This window comes from Alexandromys fortis, unplaced genomic scaffold (assembly GCF_014885135.2).
Source record: "Alexandromys fortis isolate MF-2015 unplaced genomic scaffold, M_Fortis_MF-2015_v1.1 scaffold_9, whole genome shotgun sequence".
Classification (NCBI taxonomy): Eukaryota; Metazoa; Chordata; class Mammalia; order Rodentia; family Cricetidae; genus Alexandromys; species Alexandromys fortis.
The window spans coordinates 7,999,604-8,008,690 of NW_026067892.1; positions in this window are offsets into that span (position 1 = coordinate 7,999,604).

Below are 9,087 nucleotides of genomic sequence, written 5' to 3' on the forward strand. Positions count from 1 at the left end.
ACAGAACTGATAGCATGATTTTATACACATATGTGTGTGTCTGTGTGATTTATTAAAATGGCTTACATGTGGTCTAGCTACTCCAGCAATGGCTGTCTCCCAGTGGTGGGTCCAAGAATCCAGTTGTTGCTCAGTCCAGGCGGCTGGATGTCTCAGCTGGTCTACATTATATGCTGAAGGAGTCGGCACTAATGTCAGCAAAGCAATGGATTTCCTAGTGAGTGTACAGGCAGAGAGAGTGAGCAAGCTTCCTTCTTCCACATTCTTTATATAGGCTGTCCAGATTAAAGGTGGGATTTCCCACCTCAATAAGATCTGGATTAAAAGTGGGTCTTCCCACTTCAAATGGTTGAATAAGAAAAGGTCCCTCACAGGTGTGCTTAGCCTTTCAGCGTTAGTTGAGTCCAGATGGAGTCAAGCTGACAACCAAGAACAGCCGTCACCTGCATGGAACCTACATTTAACCCAGAAGGAACTAGACAGCCGCGCTCACCCGAGACCTAAAGCAATGCGTCCAGACATCACAGTGTAAAACGTCTGAAACCGAGATGAAATAGCCTCTCTCACTTTGAGTTATTTTTGTTGTTATTTGGTTAGGTGTTTTCTACAACCCCACCCCCAGCTCAGGCATTTGTCAGAGGAACGGATAAACTAACTCAAATGGGATTAAAAGCAGGCTAGGGATAGATCCTGAGTAACAACGTGTATTCAGAGAGCAGTCTGGAAGAGAGCTGGTCAAAGAAGAGAGAGACTGGCCAGATGAGGCAGCGGATGACAGGAAAGGAAAGAGCAGAGGCAGCTGGCAGTCAGCGGACTTCTAACGCAGCTCAAACTAGAGTCTCTAGGAAGGAAGAGGGAAGCAGAAATGCCATTACAGGAGGTGAATGGAGGGAAGGAGGATGATCCCATCTCCCCGCACCCCACCGGGATAGCTGTAGGACTTGGTGGCAGAGGAGGCTTCTTGCCTTACAGCAGGAGGATGCAGGGGTGGATGAGTGAGCCTGTGCGAGCAGACTTCCTGTCTCCACTTTTGTGGCTCCGTTGTCTTCCTCCTTCTGTGTTCACGCAGTCAGTTCCATTCCCCTGCCTTTCCCTGCCTCATCCTCACTTTAGCGAGGTGTCACTCAGAGAAAGATCTCTTTTGCCTCTGTGTACCAAAGCTTTGCATCAGAAAAGTCTCAGGTCTTCACCTCATCCGGATACCGAAGGTTGTATAAGGATTTGCCAGAGACGTAGACCAACACGTTTGTCTCTTTCCACAGAGTCAGAATTTATCAAACAATAAATTCACAGAGTTCAGCAGTTTCAATGACAGCAATTTGTCATAAAAAAATGTCTACTTTTGTGTCTCGACAGAAGCAAATACAAGTTCTTTATTCCGAGCTTCATTACTAACTCCCAAAGTGCATAGCACACAATAAATACATCTCTACACAATATAGACGGGTTACAGAATAAAATACACACCAAAGAGGCCACAGCAGCACTCCAGCGGTTTCAGAAGCGGGCGAGAAAGACTCTGTATAGATAAGATAATGAGCCAGACCCACACACCAGGAGGGAGACAAGAGGGCAAGTCAGGAGAGAGAACAAAGCTGCAGAACTCAGCCGGGAGGTGAAAGGCCACACTGGGTCCGGAGCAGGAAATGAGTCAAGAGCAGGAAGCCGTGGTCAGGCCCAGGTCCAGATGGGCCAACAGGTGGATGTGCAGGCAATCAAGTAGGCTGTATCAGTAGCAGGGCCTGAATCAAGTCCGGGAGGAGCCCTGGGTCTTGCTCAAACACACGGTATTGGGTGATAAATTGACGCAGGGCCACGCTATCGTAGCGTTAAGTGTCCATCGCTTTAAGGGGTCCAGACAATGAACTTATACTTTTTCCTCAATCTGGTGTGTCCATTAAGTTCTTGGGTCTGGTTTCCCTGATATGATTTTAATATGTTCATGTATCCTCGCAATTTTAATTCTCTCCAATAAACTTACAGGGTGGCTCCCTTTCTAGTTGGAAGAATAGCCTTTGCTGGACAGGGTTGCCTAATAGATGGTTCAGTGTCTGGTTTCATACAGGGGCTGCAGTCTTTCTTCTCAAAGTGAAATACAAACCTGCTTGTAAAATAGAATTTCCTAAAGAATTTCCTCTCAGCCTTCCTAACACTGAGACCCTTTAATACAGTCCCTCACGTTGTGATGACCCCAACCATAAAAATCATCTTCGTTGCTACTTCATCACTGAAATGTCGCTACTGTTATGAATCGTACTGCAAATATCTGATATGCAGGATATCAGATAAACAACCCCAGTGAAAGGGTCGTTCGACTCCCCAAAGGGGCCTCGATCTATAGGTTGAGAACCACTGTCTAGAACAATGAATTAACCACACTCTCAAAAGCAACACTGCTTTATACAACATGGAGTGATGTAGAGTAGGGCGTAGCTTGGTCCCGGCAACCAAGCAAAGCGGTTCACAACTTCAGATCCATCAGCCCATGGCCACCTCCATTGGAGAGGTGGTCAGGCCTTCTCTGCCTAGGCTGACTCCTGCCTTTCTATGGAATTTTGAGGGAGGAACTGGGCCCACACATAGCACTTAGTGATTTTTTTTTTACAATTCCAAGGAACCATACGGACAGTCTCCTGACTGCACCAAACAGCTACGGAGAAGAACAACCTTTGCCTGTGACCTTTTAAGATTAAGGAGGAAAACCAAAAACCTCTCATAGGGGTAATGAGAGCATGGGGTTTCTCTGTCTTTGAGGAAAAGCAGGATTTTATAGGATGCACATCCCAGGACATCCTCCTCCATCACTTGTACTAGATGCCCCCTCTGAAGCTTGCATCACGGGATGCCTGCTCTGCCCATTCCTGGGGTGACAATAGTGAGCGCCTCAAATGCAAGCGTTTCTCTTCACTTCAGGGAGTTAACCAGACCAAGAACTCCGTCGGGTGTGCTATTATTTCCTTGACACCTGAGCACAAACCCCACTAAAGCCTCATTTAAATGGTACGTCCCTGAACTGAGGAACCGCACATTGACTGGTAAACGGAGGCCGTGATTCCCACCCCAGAAAGGGAGATCTAGGAAGGTCTACACTAGAAGAGGCTTCATCGCCAAGTCAGAGTGGCTCGGATGACGTTGAGCTTTCCTCTGGCCTGCTATGGCGATGGCTAAGAATGTCAGCCAACTTGATAGGATCTTAGAATCACCCAGAAGGCAAGCCTTTGGGCGTATCCATGAGGGATCATCTAGGTTAGGTTGACTTGGCGGGGGCTCGCCCTAAAAGGAAGACAGCATCATCCCCAGGCCTGGGTGTGGACTACATGAAAAGGAGGAAGCCAGATGAGTGTGAGCATAATACAACCTTCTTTGTAGAGACAAAGAGATCTGCACTGTCTCATGCTCCCACAAGCCATGACTGTAACACGCCTGCCTGCCTTGTCTCCCTACCTTTGACTATCAGACTACGGAAACAATGCATCCGTGAAGTTTCAGTGGCCCTGAGAGCCTCGTTCTCTTCTTTTTCTCACTCTCTTCTTTTCATTCAGTCTGTGGCCCTATCCATGAAATGCCGCCACCCACATCCAGAGACACAGCTTGTCTTTGCATCTACAGTGCTTTGTATATAACTGGTACCCCAGAAATTATTGAGTCACACTGAACACCGCTGTCAGTATGTGTAATCGCTTAAGGCTCCTTTATACACATTAACTCAATCGCTTTTATCTGCTCTGCTTTAACAAAAGACTACGCTTAGCTTGGGGGGATTTATAATTGTCTCATTCCAACAAGGCTCTTCACCGTCTTTGCACACTTGATATTTGCACACTTGATATTTGATACGGAAGTGGTCTGAGTCCTCAAGTAGCTCCAGAAACTGTAGGTATTGGGAGTGATGAGGTGGTCCACACCCTTATGCTGTTTCATATGACCGACGCTTTACTCAGAAGTAAACATAGATCATTTCTCTCTCTCTGATCAGCCTCCTGGGTCACATTTCCTTAGATTATGAATTTGGAAGGCTCCTTATCCAATGCTGCTTCTGAGTTATAGAGAATTTACATCTGACCTCTTACTACACGTAACACAGCTCTCTGCTTGTGTTTTAAGAAACGAGAATCTAAAATACCTGTTTGTTATCTTGAAAAGTAGTTGAAGAGAAAGAACATCGGGCTGAGCACATGAACAGGTTTTAAACTGAGTTTTACTATTAGATCTAATTTGGGAAAATTATTTGGTATGTCATAAATTCTAAGTTAAAAGCATCGTAATAATGTAAATTCTGTGATTGGGGAGTATGAAGTGGGGGCCTTTTTAAAAATGTGGTTATCAAGAGCAACTGTATCATGTTACCCACCACCAGGAGGATAACTTTGGATATTATTAGTGTCTCAGGTCAAGAACTGCTTCTTTTTTTATTGGGAAACATGGGTAGAAGGATTGCCCAACATCCAAGGGGCCAGCCCTCATGGATCTCCTTTCTTGCTGTGCAGCTGTAGACAAGTCACTGGATGTCTCTATCTTAATTTCTTCTCTTGGAAAAATAAGAGTACTAATACTCCACTTCCTTTGATTTGAAAGAATCAAAAACACCACATTTGGAGGCATTTCATAATCTATGCAGTGTTATAGCTGCCATAACTAATGAACAGAAAAGCATCTGAATGGAATCTGTCCACAGGTACTTATAAACAATCTATCTTAAATGTAGTAGATATTTACACTTATTTTTTTCTAAGGGTGATAGATAGCTTTAAACTGAGATTTGTAGTCTTTATGCCAATTTTTCTGGTGATAAAGTAAGTTAATTGAAAGATGGGATAATTTTGAAGAAGGCTACAAGTCTGAGACCATGAAATAAAGCAAAACTTGACTAGCCTATGCTGAAATCCAGCCAATGACCCATAGATCATTTGCCTATAATTTGACCTAGAGAATGAAAGCTTAGGTATCATCAGGGATCCAAAACCCTAGAATATTTAGATCTCAAATTCAGAGCATAGCAATATGGTAAACAAGCTATTCTTTCTGCCTCCTTCTCAAACAATTGCATAAATACGTGTCTTAAAAGTACTATATGTGGCACTTAGGGATAGATATCCACTTGGTTATAAGCTTAACACAAGTGAAGACATTTGACTGTCCAAAGAGCTAATGTAGTCTTAGATTGTGTTATAGTGTCTAGGATACAAAAGATGTGATTGTCTCACTCTGTTCTGGGCTTACGCAGCAGGCATCTATCTCTAGGTAAGATAATATTGTATATAGATTGTCTTAACTATGTGGAAAAGAAAGGAAGAAGCTGTTGACAGGGCTCTCTGACAACAAGGGTAGAAAACTGCGGGAACATGTTTGTAACAAAACAAGCAATGAGCCAGGAAAGGATAGTACCACTTGACCTTGACTCCTAAAGGGAAGGTCATATATAAAAGGTCTTAATTTGTTCTGTCTACCCCAAGAATAGGAGTGAAGTTCATCGATAGAAACCAGGATAATTATTTCCAACAGACTGTGTCAAAAGCTGAGTTAGGATGCCAGCAGGAGATGACTTATTGGTCCTTCATCATGTTCAGGTACAGTCCAGATGGCCACTTGGTGGGAGTATTGTAGAAGAAAGTCAGTTAGGAGATGGTTCCTTGAACTAAGAAGACCGTGACCTATGTGTAGTGTTGTAACATAAACCACAAAACAAACAAACAGCAAACAAAAATCCCTTATGGAAAATTTAATCCAAAAGAACCACAGACAAATTATAAAACAATAACAGACAGCTGGTATCTGAAGACACAGAAGTCCAGAAATGTGAACGACCAAGTGATGAGATTTTTATCATGACTCAAAATTATGCTCAGTACTTCACCATCCGCAGAAACTGGCATCCTAAAGCCTGCCACACTGTATGCTGAAAAGCTGTGATGTATGCCAAAACATTGCAATGACTCACCACACTCAATGCCCTATTAGCAGCTCTACCACTGGCAAGTTCAGCCCAAGCTTAAGTGCTTGTCCAGTCTGGGTCCCCTAGCTCCCAGCTCTCATGCAGATCTCAGCCTTCCCGCCATCCCTGCCTACAATAAGACCCCAAATTGAATTAGTAGTTGTTTATGTTTGAAGCATCCAAAATCTCTGTAGTCACTCATTTAATTTCCGTCTTGTTTCTATATACCCAAGTCTCTTTCTGTTGGTGAACACAAAGCTTTAAAGCTTAATGTTGGTCACGACTGGAGTCTGAGTGTCCTCCTGGTCCCTGGCCTGTTACCTCTCACTAGAGTTTACAGCTCAAGCTGCTTCCTAAAGAGCCACCGCTAAATCCTAGGGCCCTCGTGCCTCGCCTTCGGGTCTGTGTGAGCACTACAGTTCCACCCTTCAATTCTCCATATGAATCAGCCATCGCTGTATCACCAGGGCCTCTTCCACTGATTATGATTGTAGTAGCGACACAGCTACTACAGAGGAAAAGGACTGAATGAATTTGTAAACACTAGAAGAATAAGGCCCATCTCTGAAGCTGTCTCATCAAAGGAAGGCGACATTATTGCCGTGCTCGGTGACCTCTGGAGAGAGGAGAGCTTACAAAACGAAAGATGATCCCGTCACCTAAGTGTGCATCGATTGAAGCACTTGGTAGGCCAGCTGAGCTCTTTCTTTTTGGTAACTCAAGTCTGCAGGCTTCCGACGCTGTTAGTATGGTGTGAGAGTCAGTTACATGTAAATGTGGGGAGTGTTTGAGTGGTGGGTGAGAAGAGTTCAAAGGAAGAATAAGTAAAACTTATTGTACAAGAATCAATGAGTAAACAAAGTCCCCGGTGGCAACTAAACAAAAGCCTTCATTCTCAGCCTTGGTATGCAGGGAAGGAAACACTATTGGTTTGTTGACCTGAACTATACCACACTTAAATGTGTGAAAACTCTGACCAAAAGAACTTCAAAAGGAAAGTGTTTATTTGGCTTCCAGGTCATGGTCCATCATGGAAGTGGCTAAGGCAGATACTCAAGACAGGAATTTGGAAGCGGGAACTGAAACAGAGGTCATGGATGGATGCTGCTCACTGGCTTGCTCCCCATGGCTTCCTCAGCCTGCTTTCTTATACAATCCAGGACCACCAGTCCAGGGAGGCACCACCCACTGTGACTTGGGCCTGCCCATATAAGTCATTAATCAAGAAAATGCTCCATAGACAGGCTTACAGGCCAATCTGATTGAGGCAATTTCTCAATTGAGGTTTCCTCTTCCCAGGGGACTCGAGCTTGAGTCGAGTTGACAAAATCTGACCAGCAGAGAATTACACTATTATATTCAGAGGAAGGTCAAACCTAAGCCCATAGTTGCTCTTCCAGAGGACCTAGGTTTGATTCCCAGCACCCACACAGTGGCTCAAGTTATATACACTAATCACTTTTCTAGACACTGAAAGTAGATTTTTATTTTGGCAGAAGCAATGTGGGTCTCATGTAGTCAAGTTGGGTTTCAACTAAGGCTGGCCTTGACCTCTTGATCCTTCTTCCTCCACCACCAGTACTGAAAAGAGAGGTCTGTCCCACTCTGCCTGGCTCAAAGTCATAAATTTTCCATTTCCAACTTACTTTGATAACTGAGCAAATTATGGAACTGATGGAATCCCTTTATGGTGTGTCTATCTGCTTGGTTTTGGTTTTTTTTTTTTGTCATGGTTGAGATTGCTCCCAGAGAAGCCAAGACTGGATGCTGCTTCAGTATGACTACCCTGTGTTTCTTCAATACAAGATGATGTTGCTTATTTGTATTAAGGACTACAGGGCCTTGTCCTGTAGCACAGACTTGCCTAAAGCTAGCTATGCTCCTGCCTCAGACTCCTGAGTACTGAAGTGCTCCATCGTACCCAGTCTCCTGAGTTTGTATGTGTGTGTTGTTGCATGTTCACTGTACATGGTACTAGGTTACATACGCACATTTCATTCTAGTAAGCAATGTACTTTGAGTATGCCCCTCCATCTTACTCCCATCTTCCCCCTTCCAGCTCTCCCTCCTGTTAGTCCCATTTGTTCCTATGGACAGTTCTGCTATCTCGTCATACTTGCTACTTTCACGTCATACATGACTTTATATATCTGTTTAAAAATTTAGGACCTCAAAAGAAGTTAGGTATGAACCATATATGAAATACAGATGGTATGAGGAGGGGGTGTGTGGAAATAATGGAACAGAAAGGGTTAAGTGAGGTGGGGGAATAAGAGGGTAAGGTAAAGGAGAAGGTACATGGAGGGGCAACCAACACTAAATGTGAGCTACAATACAATTGTCCTGGAAAGTTATGCCTATTGGTACAATAATGCCACAAGTGTTCCAGGAGTGATACCTGCATTCTGATAGTACCTGTGGCCTGCTCTACAGGATAGAACTGATGCACAGCACTGTTAACTGGGCCAAGAACTCAAGGCTGGGCATGTCATTGCCCTAGGGGGAGACCGACAGCTTCTATTTTGCTAAGTGGACTCTTTTAAACTGCCCCCTAAATACATATCTTTATAGCCATAGATTGGTGTAGCTCTCAGCTGTCACTGGAGAAGCTGGGAGAAGCTTATTTTTGCCACAGACGGAGATTAATCCAGAGACTCACAATTGCTCAAAGTGTAGGGGGAAAAAATCCAGGCCTCACAAAGGAGAAAAACCTGCAACATTTGTCTTTCTCAGACTGACTCAATTTGCTTAATGTGACCATCTCCAGTCGCATCCATTTTCCTGCAAATGGCATGATTTCCTTCTTCTTTCTGGCTGAAAACTTTCCATTGTGTAATTATAACACATTTAAAAAAATCCACTCCTCAGTTAAGGGACACCTAGATCGGTCCCCTAACTTATGTATTGTGTGAAGAGCTACAGTAAACGTCTATGGCCAAATATCTCTTGTAAGGTCCAAAGGGTACCCCCTGCAACCCCTGTGCACACAAAAGGGCAGGCCTACTGACTCGTCCAAAACCAAGTCTAGGTCTAGCTCAGCCTGGACTATCGGAGGATTTCTGGCAGCTAGATAAAAGCCAGAGATCCTCAGAAACTTGTGGAACCAGTTCCCATGTGTCACAAGGAGTCATTCCCTTACCTCTGGCAGAAGGACA